The 17,818-nt window shown below is 36.1% G+C and overlaps 1 protein-coding gene and 1 non-coding gene across 9 annotated transcripts in view; one reads left to right on the top strand and one right to left on the bottom strand.

The window, feature by feature from the left end:
* The window catches only part of BAZ2B (bromodomain adjacent to zinc finger domain 2B), a 414,086-nt gene that overhangs the window by 265,816 nt on the left and 130,452 nt on the right, over positions 1-17,818 (bottom strand). The gene's annotated exons all lie outside the window — the stretch shown is intronic.
* On the top strand, positions 4,434-4,540 carry LOC145543860 (U6 spliceosomal RNA). Its single transcript, XR_014081108.1, has one exon. It is a non-coding gene; the product is annotated as a U6 spliceosomal RNA (small nuclear RNA).

Below are 17,818 nucleotides of genomic sequence, written 5' to 3'. Positions count from 1 at the left end.
CAAATAAGCCTGCGTGCCACAACTTCCCAGCCTGCAAAGTAGAGTTCACAAGCCACAACTACTGAGCCCATGTGCTGCAACTACTGAAGCCCAGATACCTAGAGCCTGAACTCCACAACAAAAGAAGCCACTTCAATAAGAAGACCATGTACCACAACAAAGAGAAGTCCCTGCTCACTGAAACTAGAGAAAGCCTGAGCAAGAACGAAGAACCAGCATGGCCAAACATAAATAATTTAAATTAAAACAAAAAACACCAACAATTATACTCAAAACATTTATTATGCACCAATGAAGGACTGGTCCATCATTGGAAGGAAGGAAATAACACATTTATTAACATGTATAGTTATTTTGTGTCATTTTTTACAGTTTAATTTTCCTTTATGCTATTCCTTTACATTCAGTTTTTCCATATAGACAATGCTTGCTTTTATCATTTATGCTTGTTTTAATATAAGCACTTTCTTTTAAACTGATTATTACTATCAAATTTACCAAAAATTATATCAAAACGTATTATCAAAAGCAAAAATCTGATTCTCCTTTATGAAAGAGAATTTACCATGGGTTGACTTACCTACTTTTTATATTATTTATCAAAAGTAACTTAAGAATAAGGATTGTGTTTCCAAGAATTTTCTTTCCCAGAGATTAACAGAGTACTGGGACAAGATTACTTACCAACTAGCTGGAAGATAAAAAGAAATATTGTAAAAGAAAAAAGTTATGAGAAAGATCTTACTAGAAAACTGGAAAAGAAAAAAAAAAAAAAGGACAGGATGGGAGAGAGGAATAAGGAGTAGATTGAATTTGGCTAAAGAATATTTTAAGTAGGTCTCAAGAAAGTAATTTCAGATTAAAACAAGCAAACAAAAAAAAACATGAAAGGTAACAAGACCACACAGAAGTAAGACATGAAAGGAGAATTTGATGAAAGAAATCTGATAGTAAGAGACCCAGAGTTGCTAAAACAACCTTGAAAAAAAACAGTTCGAGTGTTCATGCTTTTTGCTTTCAAAACTTACTACAGATCTACACCAGTCAAAGTAGTGTGGTACTGCTGTAATTTTGTATATTTAGATCAATGAAATAAAATTGAGAATCAAGAAGAAAACCTTTAATTTAATGACAACTGATATCTGACATCAGTACCAAAACAATTCAGTGGTGGAAAGAACGTCTTTTTCAACAAAAAGTGCTGAGTAACTGGATAACCCAATGCAAAAGACTGAAATTGAATCCTTTAGTCACACCATTATATCTACTGTGGGTAGGAATCCCTTAGAAGAAATGGAGTAGCCATCATAGTCAATAAAAGAGTCTGAAATGCAGTACTTGGATGCAATCTCAAAAACGACAGAATCATCTCTGTTCGTTTCCAAGGCAAACCATTCAACATCATGGTAATCCAAGTCTATGCCCTGACCAGCAATGCTTAAGAAGCTGAAGTTGAATGGTTCTATGAAGACCTACAAGACCTTCTAGAACTAACACCCAAAAAAGATGTCCTTCTCATTACAGGGGACTGGAATGCAAAAGTACGAAGTCAAGAGATACCTGGAGTAACAGGCAAATTTGGCCTTAGAATGAAACAGGGCAAAGGCTAATAAGAGTTCTGCCAAGAGAACGCACTGGTTATAGCAAACACCATCTTCCAACAACACAAGAAAAGACTACACATGGACATCACCAGATGGCCAACACCGAAATCAGATTGATTATATTCTTTGCAGGCAAAGATGGAGAAGCTCTATATAGTCAGCAACAACAAGACCGGACTCAGATCATGAACTCCTTACTGCCAAATACAGAATTAAATTGAAGAAAGTAGGGAAAACCACTAGAATATTCAGGTATGACCTAAATCAAATACCTTACGATTATACAGTGGAACTGACAAATAGATTCAAGGGATTAGATCTGATAGACAGAGTGCCTGAAGCACTATGGACAGAGGTTCATGACATTGTACAGGAGGCAGGGATCAAAACCATCCCCAAGAAGACGAAATGCAAAAAGGCAAAATGGTTGTCTCAGAAGGCCTTACAAATAGCTGAGAAAAGAAGAGGAGTGATAGGCAAAGGAGAAAAGGAAAGATATACCCATCTGAATGCAGAGTTCCAAGGAATAGCAAGGAGAGATAATAAAGCTTTCCTCAGTGATCAACGCAAAGAAAATGCAAGGAAAATAAGAGAATGGGAAAGCCTAGAAATCTCTTCAAGAAAATTAGAGATACCAAGGGAACATTTCATGCAAAGATGGACTCAATAAAGGACAGAAATGGTATGGCCCCAACAGAAGCAGAAGATATTAAGAAGAGGTGGCAAGAATACACAGAAGAACTATACAAAAAAGATCTTCACGATCCAGATAATCACAATGGTGTGAACACCAACTTAGAGAAGACATTCTGGAATGCAAAGTCAAGTGAGCCTTAGGAAGCATCACTAGGAACAAAGTGGAAGTGATAGAATTCCAGTTGAGCTATTTCAAATCCTAAAAGATGATGCTGTGAAAGTGCCAGCAAATTTGGAAAACTCAGCAGTGGGCACAGGATTGGAAAAGGTAAGTTTTCATTCCAGTCCCAAAGAAAGGCAATACCAAAGAATGCTCAAACTACCGCACAATTGCACTCATCTCACACGCTATAAAAAAAAGTTATGACCAAAAAAGTTATGACCAAAAAAGCTATATAAAAAGTTATGACCAACCTAGACATCATATTCAAAAGCAGAGACATTACTTTGTCAACAAAGGTCCGTCTAGTCAAAGCTATCATTTTTCCAGTAGTCATGTATGGATGTGAGAGTTGGAGTATAAAGAAAGAAAGCTGAGCGCTGAAGAATTGATGCTTTTGAACTGTGGTGTTGGAGAAGACTCTTGAGAGTTCCTTGGACTGCAAGGAGATCCAAGCAGTCCATCCTAAAGGAGATCAGTCCTGAATATTCACTGGAAGGACTGATGTTGAAGCTGAAACTCTAATACTTTGGCCACCTGATGCGAAGAACTGACTCATTTGGAGAGACCCTGATGCTGGGAAAGATTGAAGGCAGGAGGAGAAGGGGACAACAGAGGATGAGATGGTTGGATGGCATCACCAACTCAATGGACATGAGTTTGAGTAATCTCCAGGAGTTGGCGATGGACAGGGAGGCCTGGCATGCTGCAGTCCATGGGGTCGCAAAGAATTGGACATGACTGAGCGACTGACGTTTACTGATGTAACACCATACATAAAAATTAACTCAAAATAGATCAATGACCCAAACATAAGAGATACAATTATTCAACTCTGTGAAGAAAATATAGGTGTAAATCTTTTCCACCTTGGATTACACAACAGTTTCTTATATCTGACAGCAAAAGCAAAAGAATCAGTCAAAAGCACAAGCAATCAAAGGAAAGATCGATAAACTGAACTCCATCTAAATAAAACATTTTGTGCTTCAAAGGACAAGAAAGTAAAAACATACTAATATAATGTGAGAAAATATTTGGAAGTCATATATCTAATGAGGGAATTGTATTTAAAATATACATTTAAAAACTCTTAAAACTCAATAATTAAAAATAACTGACACAATTTAAAATTGGGGAAAATATTTATATAGACATTTATTCAAAGAAGATATAAAAATGACCAGTGAGCAAGAAAAAATGCTCAATATCATTAGCAATCAGGGAAATGCAAATCAAAACCATAATGAGATACTATTTTACACCCACTAGAATGGCCATAATGAAAAATACAGAATATAGCAAGCGCTGATGCAGACATAAAAAAGCTGAAAACTTTAAATATTGCTAGTTGGATTACAAAATATTGTAGCCACTTTGGAAAGTATTCAGCAATTCCTCTGTAAATTAACCAAAAAGTTTCCATGTCACCCAGCAATTCCGTTCCTAAGTGTATACCCAAGAAAACTGAAAGTACATGTCCACAAAAATCTACATGTGTAGACTTTACACATGAATGTTCATATCAGCATTATTCATAATTCTTCAATATTTAAAATTATTCAAAAGTCAATCAGTGATAAATGGATAAACAATGGTATATCCCTACAGTGAAAGATTATTTGGCAATAAAAGTGAAAGGAAGTAGGGATATATGCTAAACATAGAAAACACTTTATTACATGAAGAAAACTAGTCACAAAGACCATGTATCTTAAGATTCCATTCATATGTACAGAACAGAGAAATCCATGGAGATAAAAGGTAAATTACAGGGACTTCCCTAGTGATTCAGTAGCTAAGACTCTGGAATCTCAATGTATGGGAGGCCCATACATTGGGCCTCTAGACCCCTGGTCTAGATCCCTGGTCAGGGAAATAGATCCCACATGTTGTGACTAAAATCTTGCATGCTGCAACTGAAACCTACTGCAGTCAAATAAATAAATAATTCTTTTAAAAAGTGAATTACTGCGCTCGCTTCAGCAGCACATATACTAAAATTGGAACGATACAGAGAAGATTAGCATGGCCCCTGTGCAAGGATGACATGCAAATTTGTGAAGCGTTCCATATTTTTTCCTGGAAGGGGAAAACATGTACACCCATGGTGGATTCATGGCAATATATGGCAAAACAAATACAATATTGTAAAGTTAAAAAATAGATAAATAAACTAATTTAAAAAAAATTTTTAAAAAAGTGAATTACTGGTTACTAGGGGCTGAAGGAGTAGGGAGTGACTACTGGTTTAAATGAGATTTCTTCATTGCATGGTGAAAACACTCTAAGGGAGTTGTTCCCTTGTTGTCGAGTAGTTAGGATTCAGCCCTTTCACTGCCATGGCCCAGGTTCAATCCCTGGTTGGGGAACTAAGATTTTGCATTCCACGTGGCACAACCAATAAATTAATAAAGAAAATAATAAAATTACACAGTGGTGATGGGTATACATCTCTGTGAATATATGGAAAACCACTGAATTGTATGTGTATTTGAAAGAGTGAATTTTACGGTATATGAGTTTCATCTCAATAAACCTTTTTTTTATTAAGTTAAGATACATGTAGGTGATATTAAGAGGCTCAGACACATAACTAAATAGGAGAGAGCCATAGGAAAGAAGTGAAGGAAATGATATTTAAAAAAAAAAAAAAAAACAGTATTTGAAGAGCTAATCACCAAGTGTTTCTTAGAGCTGAGGAAAAAAATAAGTTTCTAGATTGAAAATATATTTTGTGTTTCAAAAAGGATAAATAAAAATATATCCACATCTAGATAAAATCACAAAGCATTAGGATAAATAGCATATCATAAAAGATGTCAAGGAGAAAAACACAAATTACCTCAGAAGAAATAATGACATACTATTCTTCAGCAACAACAGAAACCAAAATACAAAAAAGTAATAGCTTCAAAGTGAGAAATTTTATATAAAACACCATTGTTTTAGTTGCTAAGTTGTGTCCAACTCTTGTGACCACATGGACTGTAGCCCACCAGGCTCCTCTGTCCAGAGGATCTACCAGGCAAGAATATCGGAGTGGGCTGCCATTTCCTTCTCCAGAAGATCTTCCCAACCCAGGGACTGAACCTATGTTTCCTGCATTAGCGGGCGGATCCTTTACCACTGAGCTACCAGGGAAGCCCATACAATATAGTTCCTTAATGATTGATTTATTTTTTCTTATTTTAGGGGAAGGTAATTTTCACTGTTGATACTGTTTCTTCCTTGATTATGCATTTATTGAGGTTTTTAAAAATCCTGAAACAGGACTGCCCGGGTGGCACAGTGGATAAGAATCTGCCTGCCAACACAGGAGACACGAGTTTGATGCCTTGGTCAGGGAAGATTCCATGCCACAGAGTTACTGAGCCCATATACCACAACCACTGAACCTGTGCTCTAGGGCCCACAAGCCACAACTACTAGGCCTGTGTGCTGCAACTACTGAAGCCCACACTTATAGAGCCTGTGCTCCGCAACAAGAGAACCCGCAATGAGAAGTCCATACACTGCAACAAAGAGTAGCCCCCATTCACCTCAACTACAGAAAACCCGCTGAAATCAACAAAGACCCACCACAGTGAAGGTGGCGCTAGCGGTAAAGAACCAGCTTGCCAACAATGCAGGAGATGTAACAACAGCGGGTTTGATCCCATAGTCAGGAAGATACCCTAGAGTAGAAAATGGCAACCCACTCCAGCACTCTTGCCTAGAGAGTCCCCTGGATAGAGGAGTCTGGAGGGCTACAGTCCATAGGGTCTCAAACAGTCAGACACGACTGAAGTGACCTGACTTAGCACACAAGCATGCACGAAACAATTTTGCTAGGAAATTATACGTTTTATATAAAATTTCAGACTTACTGAGATAAAGTAGGTCATTTTAGTTGTTACTTTTTCAGTTCAGTTCAGTTCAGTCGCTCAGTCGTGTCCGACTCTTTGCGACCCCATGAATTGCAGCACGCCAGGCCTCTCTGTCCATCACCAACTCCTGGAGTCTACCCAAACCCATGTCCATCGAATCGGTGATGCCATCCAACCAACTCATCCTCTGTCATTTTAGGCACACATGATTTTTAGGATTTTTATGTCTTGATAATCCTTGATGAAAGCAACCCTTTATTAGTCAACTCTGCCTACATTCCTTGTTTCAATATCTACTTTTCTTCAAATTAACATGATCAATCCAGTTTTCTTTTAATTAGGATTTGTAGAGTATACATTTTACTTTCAATCCACCTACGTCTTTATATTTACAATGAGTTTTCTCTTTAACAGCATATAGTTGGGCCTTATATTTTTATTCAATCTGAAAATCTCTTTCTCTAAATTAGAATATTTAAGTCATTTACACTGAATATAATTATTGATAAGGCTAGATTTAAATCCAACCTCTTGCTAGTTGTTTTCTATTAGTCCTATGTTTTCTGTTCCTTTTCCTTCTTTTCCTGCCTTGTTTTAAGCATCTATTATTTAGGGGCTTCCTGGTGGCTTGGTGGTAAAGAATCAGCCTGCCAATGCAGGAGACATGGGTTCAATCCCTCAGCTGGGAAGATCTCCTGGAGAAGGAAATGGCAGCCAACTCCAGTATTCTTACCGTGGAAATCCTATTTACAAAGGAGTATGGTGGGCTACAGTCTGTGGAGTCACAAAAGAGTCACACATGATTTAGTGACTAAACAATAACTACTGCAAAATATATTATTTATCATGAAAATGAGGAAATGATTCACTTTATGAAGCTAGTTTAATTTTGAAAGTAAAACCAAACCAATTTTAGTAGTAAAATTCTAAATAAACTAGTAAATCAAGTCAAACAAAATATTAAAATACTATTAACAAATCACGATTCAGTAGATTTCACTCAGAATAAAATGATGAATCTGCTTTTGAAAAGCTATTAATTATAGTCACAGTATTAATGAATTAAAAATAGAAAATTATAATATCTTCTCAAAAATGCACACACAAAAAAAGGATTCAATAAAACTTAACTAAACTGTGATTAAAAACTCATCCAACTCAGTGTAACAGCAGACAATCCCTTTAAGATGACAATACATCAGTCAGCTCAGTTGCTCAGTCGTGTCCGACTCTTTGCGACCCCATGAATCACAACACACCAGGCCTCCCTGTCCTTCACCAACTGCCGGAGTTTACCCAAACTCATGTCCATCGAGTCAGAGATGCCATCCAGCCATCTCATCCTCTGTTGTCCCCTTCTCCTCCTGCCCTCAATCCTTCTTGGCATCAGGGTCTTTTCCACTGAGTCAGTTCTTTGCATCAGGTGGCCAAAGTATTGGAGTTTCAGCTTCAACATCAGTTCTTCCAATGAACACCCAGGACTGATCTCCTTTAGGATGGACTGCTTGGATCTCCTTGCAGTCCAAGGGACTCTCAAGAGTCTTCTCCAACACCACAGTTCAAAAGCATCAATTCTGCGGCGCTCAGCTTTCTCCACTGTCCAACTCTCACATCCATACATGACTACTGGAAAAACCATAGCCTTGACTAGACGGACCTTTGTCGGCAAAGTAATGTCTCTGCTTTCTAATATGCTGTCTAGGTTGGTCATAACTTTCCTTCCAAGGAGTAAGCGCCTTTTAATTTAATGGCTGCAATCACCATCAGCAGTGATTTTGGAGCCCAAAAAAATAGTCTGACACTGTTTCCCCATCCATTTCCCATGAAGTAATGGGATCAGATGCCATGATCTTAGTTTTCTGAATGTTAAGCTTTAAGCCAACTTTTTCACTCTCCTCTTTCACTTTCATCAAGAAGCTCTTTAATTCTTTTTCACTTTCTGCCATAAGGGTGGTGTCATCTGCATATCTGAGGTTATTGATATTGCTCCCGGCAATCTTGATTCCAGCTTGTGCTTTCTCCACCCCAGCGTTTCTCATGATGTACTCTGCATATACGTTAAATAAGCAGGGTGACAATATACAGCCTTGACGGACTCCTTTTCCTATTTGGAACCAGTCTGTTGTTCCATCTCCAGTTCTAACTGTTGCTTCCTGACCTGCATACAGGTTTCTCAAGAGGCAGGTCAGGTGGTCTGGTATTCCCATCTCTTTCAGAATTTTCCACAGTTTGTTGTCGTCCACACAGTCAAAGGCTTTGGTATAGTCAATAAAGCAGAAGTAGATGTTTTTCTGGAAGTCTCTTGATTTTTCGATGATCCAGCGGATGTTGGCAATTTGATCTCTGGTTCCTCTGCCTTTTCTAAACCCAGCTTGAACATCTGGAATTTCATGGTTCAGGTATTGCTGAAGCCTGGCTTGGAGAATTTTGAGCATTACTTTACTAGCGTGTGAGATGAGTGCAATTGTGCAGTAGTTTGTGCATTCTTTGGCATTGCCTTTCTTTGGGATTGGAATGAAAACTGACCTTTTCCAGTCCTGTGGCCACTGCTGAGTTTTCCAGATTTGCTGGCATATTGAATGCAGCACTTTCACAGCATCATCTTTTAGGATTTGAAATAGCTCAACTGGAATTCCATCACCTCCACTAGCTTTGTTCATAGTGATGCTTTCTAAGGCCTACTTGACTCCACATTCCAGGATGTCTGGCTCTAGGTGAGTGATCACACCATCGTGATTATCTGGGTCATGAAGATCTTTTTTGTACAGTTCTAGTCACAAATGATAAGTAAAATAAAGAAGCATTTCCAATAAAGGAAAAAGGGGAAAGAAAGCTAAATGTTTGCTGTTACCACTTTTACCTAATACTGTAATTCCTACTCAATGAAATAAGTTAAGTGTGCAGGATTTGTGGCTGGTAACCAAGATGAAGTCCCAGTCAACAACTAGCAACTACCAGAAGAAGCCAATGAACTTTTTCTCCAGTCCTCAGCAGTCAAGCCATCCCAGACTACCAGTCACTCCATCTGAGGCACATGCAGCAGAAATACAACAATCTTGCTGTATACTCTGTCTGAATTTCTAACACATGGGAATCAGAAGACATAATAAAATAACTCTTGTTGATGAAATGCACTAAGTTTGGGGTTCTCACTGAGTACTGAAACAACAGGGAAATTTTTTAATCATAAAATACCAAAATTTGAAAATTAATTAATTTTTAAGCTTCTATACAACAAAGACACTTGAATCAAAGTGAAAGAACAAGGTGCCAAATGAAAGACGACATCTCCAAAACATTTAGGATATACGTACAGTAAGAAACAGACTTAATTTTGAAAAAAATGCATAAGCAACTCACACACACACACACAAAAACCCAGTGACTCATAAGCCTATGAAAATCTGAGAATTTAAAATAACAATCCTGTTATTACTTAATAACCAGTCAGACTGGTAAAAAAAAAAAAAATTAAGTCTGCATATCAAATTCATTCAGGACCAAAAGAAATGGAATTTGCATGCATTTTGTCACAGCAACTTCCCTGCATGATGATGTTTTAAAAAGCCAGGTACCTACTGCCATGACAGCAGCCCCAGACCCTGTCTCCCATGTGCAGAAACTGGGAGCTTGGGGTCACTTGGGAACAGTGAAGGGGACAACTTGAGGGGTGGGCAGGTGTGATCCACTAGCAGTCATTAGGTCATAGATATTCCAAATCAAAACATAGACCTGTTTGTGGTCTGTGGAATGCTAATTGTACGACCTTCAAAGAGAGAGTAATTTGTCAATAGCTAATCACTTCAAGGTGCAAATCCAGTCCTAGATACATACCTGTCAGTACTCACAAATCTGTGCTTAAGGAGACAAGTACAAGAATGTTCCTTGCGATATTTACAGTGAAAAATTATAAACACGCTACCTATCCAGTATTAGGTGAACAGATAAATTAATTGTATTATACAGTCATACAATGAAATACTGTTCAGCAATTATGATGAATGATTTACAATACATGAATAAAAATGGATAAATTATTTTTAAAAAGTAGTGAAAAAAGCAGGTTGGAAATTGCTGTACAGTATAATGCTACACAAGGTTTTAAAACATGCCAAATAATACTGCATATTATACACATGTGTGGTACAAAAATGTACAGATACTTTCATAGGAGTGATCAACATAAATCTCTCTTCTGTAGAGAGAGGGAAGAAAGAAAATGAAATTGGGTTTCCCATTATAAAAGGTTTCAAATGTATCTGTTTTTATTCATTTAAAATAATAAGCTGAAGCATATAAGGTAAACGGCTAACTTTTATTAAAATAAGATAGTATGTACAGTATATACATTTTCATTGTATCATCTTATAGTCTGTATGTTTGCAACGTTTAAAAACTTTTTAAGTTTTAAAAAACATTGCAAGGAACTGTAGAGAGGTTAAGAACTTGAGAAAAGTGAAAAAGATTTAATCTTGATTGTGGAGAATGTATCATATTCAGTTTATTAGAAATAAGTGATACAATTCCCAGTGAAAACACAGTAACTGGATAGTATGGAAGTAATAAATAGAAAGATTCAAAACAGGGTCTTTTTAGATAGATGTTCTCTTAATAACACATTTAATTATGCCTATTTACAAAACAGTCTACTTTAATATCTCTACCTGGAAAACAGACAATCATATAATAATAGAAGACAAATCTATGAAACCACAATATAAATTTATACAGATACATTTTGCTTCTATTAGCAACTTTTAAGTTACTTCTATTCTAGAAAACGTATCTATTTCAAGGATACAGTAATTAAAGTGATGTGGATTCTGAATACCAATATTTGAATGGTAAATGCTTTGATTTTATAACTAACTGATACAATTTAAAGGAGATCTATGAAAACTCTCTTAGGTCTTCCAAATTCTAAACTTCAAAATTACTGTATAAAGGTTCTATTGAAAATAGCTAGAATTTATTAAAATAAAAATTGAGAATAAAATAAAATAAAAATTCATTTTTTGTAAAGGCCTTACACTTAACAGAACTAGAACATATACCTCATTGCTATGATCTCTGGAGTCTAATCTTACAGTAATCACCTGATTTTTCAATTCTGTGCTAGTTAAGTTGCTTCAGTCCTGTTTAACTCTTTGCAACCCTATAGACTGTAACCTGTCAGGCTCCTCTGTCCATGGGATTCTCTAGGCAAGAGTACTAGAGTAGGTTGACGTTCCCTACCCCAGGGGATCTTCCCAACCCAGGGGTCAAACTTGTGTTTCTTCTGTTTCCTGCATTGGCAGGTGGACAACTAGCACCCCCTGGGAAGCTTGATCTTTCAAGTGGGTATTTGTTAATGATTCCCTACTCTTTGAGGGCAGAGAATGTGTTTTGTGCATCTTTGTTTTCCCAATGAATAATCCATAATAGATATTCAATAAATGAAATGCATCCAGCCCTTGAACAGAGTCTCAAAATCTCTGCAACAGATGACAGAACCAAAGCAACCATTGTGGGACATATCTATGCCTCTACTAGCTTAAGATTCAGGAAATTAGGGCTTCCCTGGTGGTCCAGTGGTTGAAAGCTCACCCTGCAATACAGAGGACACAGGTTCAGTCCCTGGTCCAGGAGGATACTACATGCCACGAAACTACTACACCTGTGAGCCACAACTACTGAGCCTCCATGCTGCAACTACTGACTTGCATGCCTGGAGCCCGAGCTCCGTAACAAGAGAAGCCACTGCAATGAGAAGCCTGTGCACCACAACTAGAGAACAGCCCCCACTCACTGCGACTAGAGAAAGCCTGCATGCAGCAACGAAGACCCACCACAGTCAAAAAATAAAATAAATAATTAAAAAAAGGTTCAGGAAATTATTTCGAGTGATATTGATCCTCAGGTGCTGTACTCTTAATCCTACTTCCCTCATATCTCACAGGCAGGAGGCAAATCCTTTGGATCTACAACTTCCTTAAAGGTAAGCAACAAAAATTCATTACAATAATTTTTAAATATTTATGTGGGAATTCACACTTCATAAACTAATTTTGATTAATAGTAATAATCTCATTTAGTATATTTTGAGACTATGTGGCTGCTTCTACTAAGTGTTAATACCACAATATAGGAGCAATCTTAATAGAAAAAATTCTATATAACTATTATAAATCAAGCTAAAAGATACATAACTAATCATTTGAGATTAGCATATTTCATATGCATTTTGATTAGAGAGGGACATTAAGAGCTGGATAACTTCTTTATAAAGTACAGCAATGTATTAAACAAATAACTTTTATTATTTTTTTGCTTTTTGTCCTGACACAGGAATACCAAAAACATCTTAATGCTGAAAACTAAAATTTCAAATTGCAAACGGCAAGATAGTTGGTAAACATCAGTATAACATTTGTATACAGTAAACAAAACAGTATACCATCACAAGAAAAGCAAGTCACATATGGAATAAAATTTGTTCCTATACCGTATCTACTAATTTAAATCATGATGCCAATAACTATCAAGTATCTACTAAGTATTTTTTAAGGATGTATTATATGTATAGGACTATATTCTAGGCAACTGGTTCTTGATTGGCTTCACAAAAAATATAAAACCTATGTCTACCATATATTCTTTTTTCCTCTTTTTTTATTGTGTCAAAATAAACATAAAATTTACCATTTTTAAGTGTACAGTTCAGTGGCATTAAATATATTCACACTGTTGTGCAACTATTACCAACATCCATCCCCATAACGCCATGTGTTCTTTTAAGAGCACACTTACATGACATCCTAATTGTGTGCAGTACAACTAGGGCAAAGCAGAAAAGAAGTCCAGTGAGTTAACTGCAATGAACGGAACATAAAGGTGGTCACTAACAATGCAAGTATTCTGTAGTGTTCTGACCTGGAATGTGTAACCTGAATCTAACCATGAGGAGACATCAGTCAATCCTAAATCAGTAGCACTCAATTGAAAAGAAAGTGGTGGAGCGGGAGGTGGTGGGGGGAACATTTTCTTCAAACATATCAGGATTAAAGATGATACAGAAACCTGTAGAGAACTTACAGCTTAAAGGAAACCAAAGAGCAATGACAATCAATTGCAAAGCTTGATCCTAGAATGGATTCTGTGTAGAATGGAGAAAAAAAAAAAAAAATACTAAGGACAGTATTTCCTCCATAAAACAGAAATATGCACAGGATATTATAACTTTATCCTTATTCTTAAGGATTAAACACTGAAGCATTAGGGTTAAAGGGTCATCACTCAAATGATTCAGAACAACAACAAAAAAAGTAGGTGAATTTAGGAAAAGGATCAAGGCTACATTGGGTGTTCTCCAGAATGCTTATTCTTGCAACTTATTCTGCAGTTTGAAACTACATATAAAGAGTCAAAAATGTGCTTAGGTAGAAGCTACATATAGAACTCTAATTCAAAACACTAAAGAATACAAGGAATTTAAACACAGGATTCCCTCATAGCTCAATCAGTAAAGAATCTGCCTGCAATGCAGGAGACCTAGGCTCAATTCCTAGGTCGGGAAGATCCCCTGGAGAAGGAAATGGCAACCCACTCCAATATTCTTGCCTGGGAAATCATATGGACAGAGGAGTCTGGGATCGCAAGCCTATAGTCCTTGAGGTCGCAAGAGTTGGACATGACTTAGCAACTAAACCACCACCACAGCTCTTAGAAAAGTAATTTTAAAAACTATATGTAATTTAAAAGCACTGTCAATTTATCATACCTAATTGTGAACAATGTCAGATCCATGACTTTCATGAAACCGGGCAAATATAATGGGGTCATCTGCATAAGGGAATTCTGTATCTTGGTAATTTAGATTAAGATTCAGTACTTGTGGGCAATTACCTCTAGCTATGTTTGTTTATGGGGTCGCAAAGAGTCGGACATGACTGAGCAACTGAACTGAACTGACATTTGTTTATAGTGTTACAAATGTTGAAAAAAGTTTTTGTGTCACTGAATTCAGTTCTTGCTGACTAACATTTCATGGGTCAAAATGAATCAGTTTTCTGTTAACTCAGCCAGAATGGTGATTGGCAACTACAATTCAGTAATAGCAGAATGAATAAAATGCTAATTTCTGTGTCTAATACTTATGAGACTCTATAAGCACTTTATTTTTACTCTATCCATTTAAAATATTTTATCTTACTTTTGGTTTATTTCCTTTTTTTGCTGCTTCATTGTTTTAATTTTTCAGGAGCCTTTTTGTTTCTTCTTTCATTGTATTTTAATCTTACTTTTCCTTTCAATTGTAAGTTTTATCTTATTATTATTCATTGAGTCTCAGTTTATAATGATGAAAAGGAAGCATGGCTTAAGATGGTTAACACAAATCATGAACACATAAGCAAAGTAGACTAGAGTGCTTTTTTCCCATCCATTTTTATGTTAACTTTCTAGCAATCTGAGCCTTAGTAAATTAGAAGTCATACATTCAGACAAAATTCATTTCGACAATATTAAATTATTTGTGTTGATAGCATACGCAGAGGACTGGACACTGCTGCTTTCTCACATTATATACTATTCTTGGTTTTTGCCTTACATCATCACTAGATAAGCTCTATAAACAATATACATTACAAAAAGGTTAGTGAAACTTTATATTCATGGAAGGGTTTAATGCCCTGGTTTAACTATAGAAAAGATATAAGTAGTAAACAGTCTTCTGATAGAACTCCAAAACTATCTCCTGCAATTGTTTTTTGGTGTCCTTGCTCTAATCTTGTCTACTGGAATGAAATTTTACAACTTATGAAAATAATTTACACGTATTTTCATATTTCTTAACATATTAATGAGGTACATAGAGCAAGTATCACTGCCGGAAAGGAAATTGAAGTGAAGAGAGAGATTAAATGATTTACCAAAATTGTACAGACAGTAAAGTGGCAGATCACAGAGGACTCACACACCATTGTGCTCCAAACCTAAACAACTGGAAGTACTTCTCTTGCTCATGTGACAGGAGCAAATGAAGGGAAATATAAAAAGAAAATGGTTATGCAGAACCAAAAATAGGATAGTGTAACTATCTTACTAGATATAAACCATCAAGATTATCTTTTATAATATGTGCTAGATACCTCATAGAACCATAGACACCTTGGCACTTCATTTTGTGATGCTTTGCAATAAGCAAACATGTACTATTTCCAAAGTTTCTACTACACTATAAAAACAAAATAAAAATATATATATAGAATATAAAAGCAGAATCAGATAGTGATTTTAAAAGCTTTTTCTTTTGAGCAAGTATGGAAGAACCAACAGGAGAGCAAACAGTAAATAATGGTGTTTCAGTTCTGACTCTCAAGATAAGCTCTTCACTGAGAAGGTTTTAACCTGAATCATTGTATTTATAACCAGAACCAAGAAAATAAAGGATCAAATTATTTAGGAACAGGAAATGAAGACAGAAGAGAGTCACTCATGGTAAAAGGCCTGTCCATACTGGGATATGCTTACTTTTGCCATTGATCAAAAGCATTCATTACTGCAGAAGCACAGCTGAAAGAGAATGACTAGAGCCAGTCCTTACAGTTTACCTCTGACCTAGATTCCAAAGAGCAGTTAAGGCTTGTTCTGATTATGGGGTGTGGTTAGAGGGAGAATTTGTCAAGTTGGCAATACATAAGGAGGATACTATAGGAGAGATAGATACCAATCTACCTGGAGTTTTTTCAGAGCTCTAGAATAACGATAGAGGCTGCACTTGATAGGGATGGTAGCATGGATGGATAAAGTCTCACTAGGTAGACAGCTCTAAGGTAGCAGGTTAAAATTTCCAACTATCTTCCTACCAAATGGGCACTCTAAAGTGGAAATGAAAACAGAATTGGGGCCTCAGCAGGCATTTTTTCAAAAGGAATGAGGCTAGATGTTAAAGTAATGGTTTCAAAGGAAAAAAAAATCAAAGTCAAAGGTCCGCCTTAACCCTCTTAGGCTACAGAATGAGGAACTAAATGATTGAATAAAGCTATATTATCAAACCCTTCTGGATATAAGACAGTATCAAGGTAAACAGGGACAGAAATCAAGAATCTACCTGCATATTCTTAAGTAAATAATAGGTCTATATAAATCTGTCCGGAGAAAAAGCAAGATGAACAAAGATTCTGTCATTAAAAGGCATGAAATAAACACAGTATATGAAAGATTAATGAAAAAGATGTATGTCAGGAAACAAGAATGAATGACTACTCTTTATTCTCAGGAAAATAATGAAAAATTCTGTCTCTATAAATAATAAAATGAAATAAAACAACATAATGAATTAAAATTTGTGAATTTAATCTAATCCAAATCAAAACGCAAAGAGTTATTTTCTGGAACTTGACAAAAACAGTCACAATATACCCGAAAAAAATAATTAACAGAATTCTGAAATAAATGAGCAAGGATGAGAGGTTAACCCTAAGAAATACCAAAACTTAAACAACTGGCAATTAAAAGTGAGGTACTAGGGAAGGAATAAGTTGGGAAAAAACAAAGAATACAAAAACAACCCTGTGAAAAAAAATAGTATATATTTTTTAAGTGGTATTTCAAATTAGTGAAAAGAAAGGATAAATGTTCCATAAATAGTGTTGGGACAACTGACTAGAAATTTAAGAGAAAAATTAAATTGAATCCATAACACACAACTCCAGATTTCCAAATAGGACTAAAAGAGAAACATTTATCAAATATCTGCTGATATCTGATGATATCAAATATCAGCAGAATCACTTTGGCACAAATAATGACCTCCAGCTAAGTAAGCATGGTACCTGTGTCACAGACTACTTGTTATCCCCTCTATATCCATCTCTCCTTTTTAGCAAAGTGACAGAACTCTATTCCCCAACACTACACAAAAACCCACATTTTACCTGGACACTTCACAGTCAGTTGTCAGTTTCATTTTCCAAAGCTCACTTGTAGCCTGAGACTAAGTTCTGGACAACTTGATATGAACAAAGTGCTTTGTGCAACTTCCAAGTTATATTCTTAAAAGAGGCTTTACTTTCCACTTGTTTCTCCCTTCCTGATGCTGGGAGAAAGCAAAGCGACAAATAGTACAGTCACTTTGGACCCGCATATAGAATTTACGTGGTAGGGATAAAAAAGCCATTCCTCAACCACTCCCCTCTGGCCTATTATATGTAAAATAAATAAAGTTTTCTCTTACTTAGCAGTTGTGTTCTCTTAGCTATAGCAAGTCAGCTTATATTTTAATATCAAAGCTATAAAATATACAGGGAAAAAAGGTCTTAGTACTTACAAAATGAAAACCTTATACAAGAACAATATATACAATTAAATTGATAGTTATTTATACAAGGTTAAACAACAGTTTGTAAACAACAAACTGTGAGAAATATATTTGCAACATATGTGGTAAACTTTTCATTCTCATGAATAAACAAAATAGGACATCCACCTAAAAGAAAAGAGGACAAAAT

This window comes from Giraffa tippelskirchi, chromosome 3 (assembly GCF_054371585.1).
Source record: "Giraffa tippelskirchi isolate mGirTip1 chromosome 3, T2T-mGirTip1v1.2.pri, whole genome shotgun sequence".
NCBI classification, from domain to species: domain Eukaryota; kingdom Metazoa; phylum Chordata; class Mammalia; order Artiodactyla; family Giraffidae; genus Giraffa; species Giraffa tippelskirchi.
Note: the sequence above shows the minus strand (reverse complement) of the source record. Positions and strands in the feature narration are given on the sequence as shown.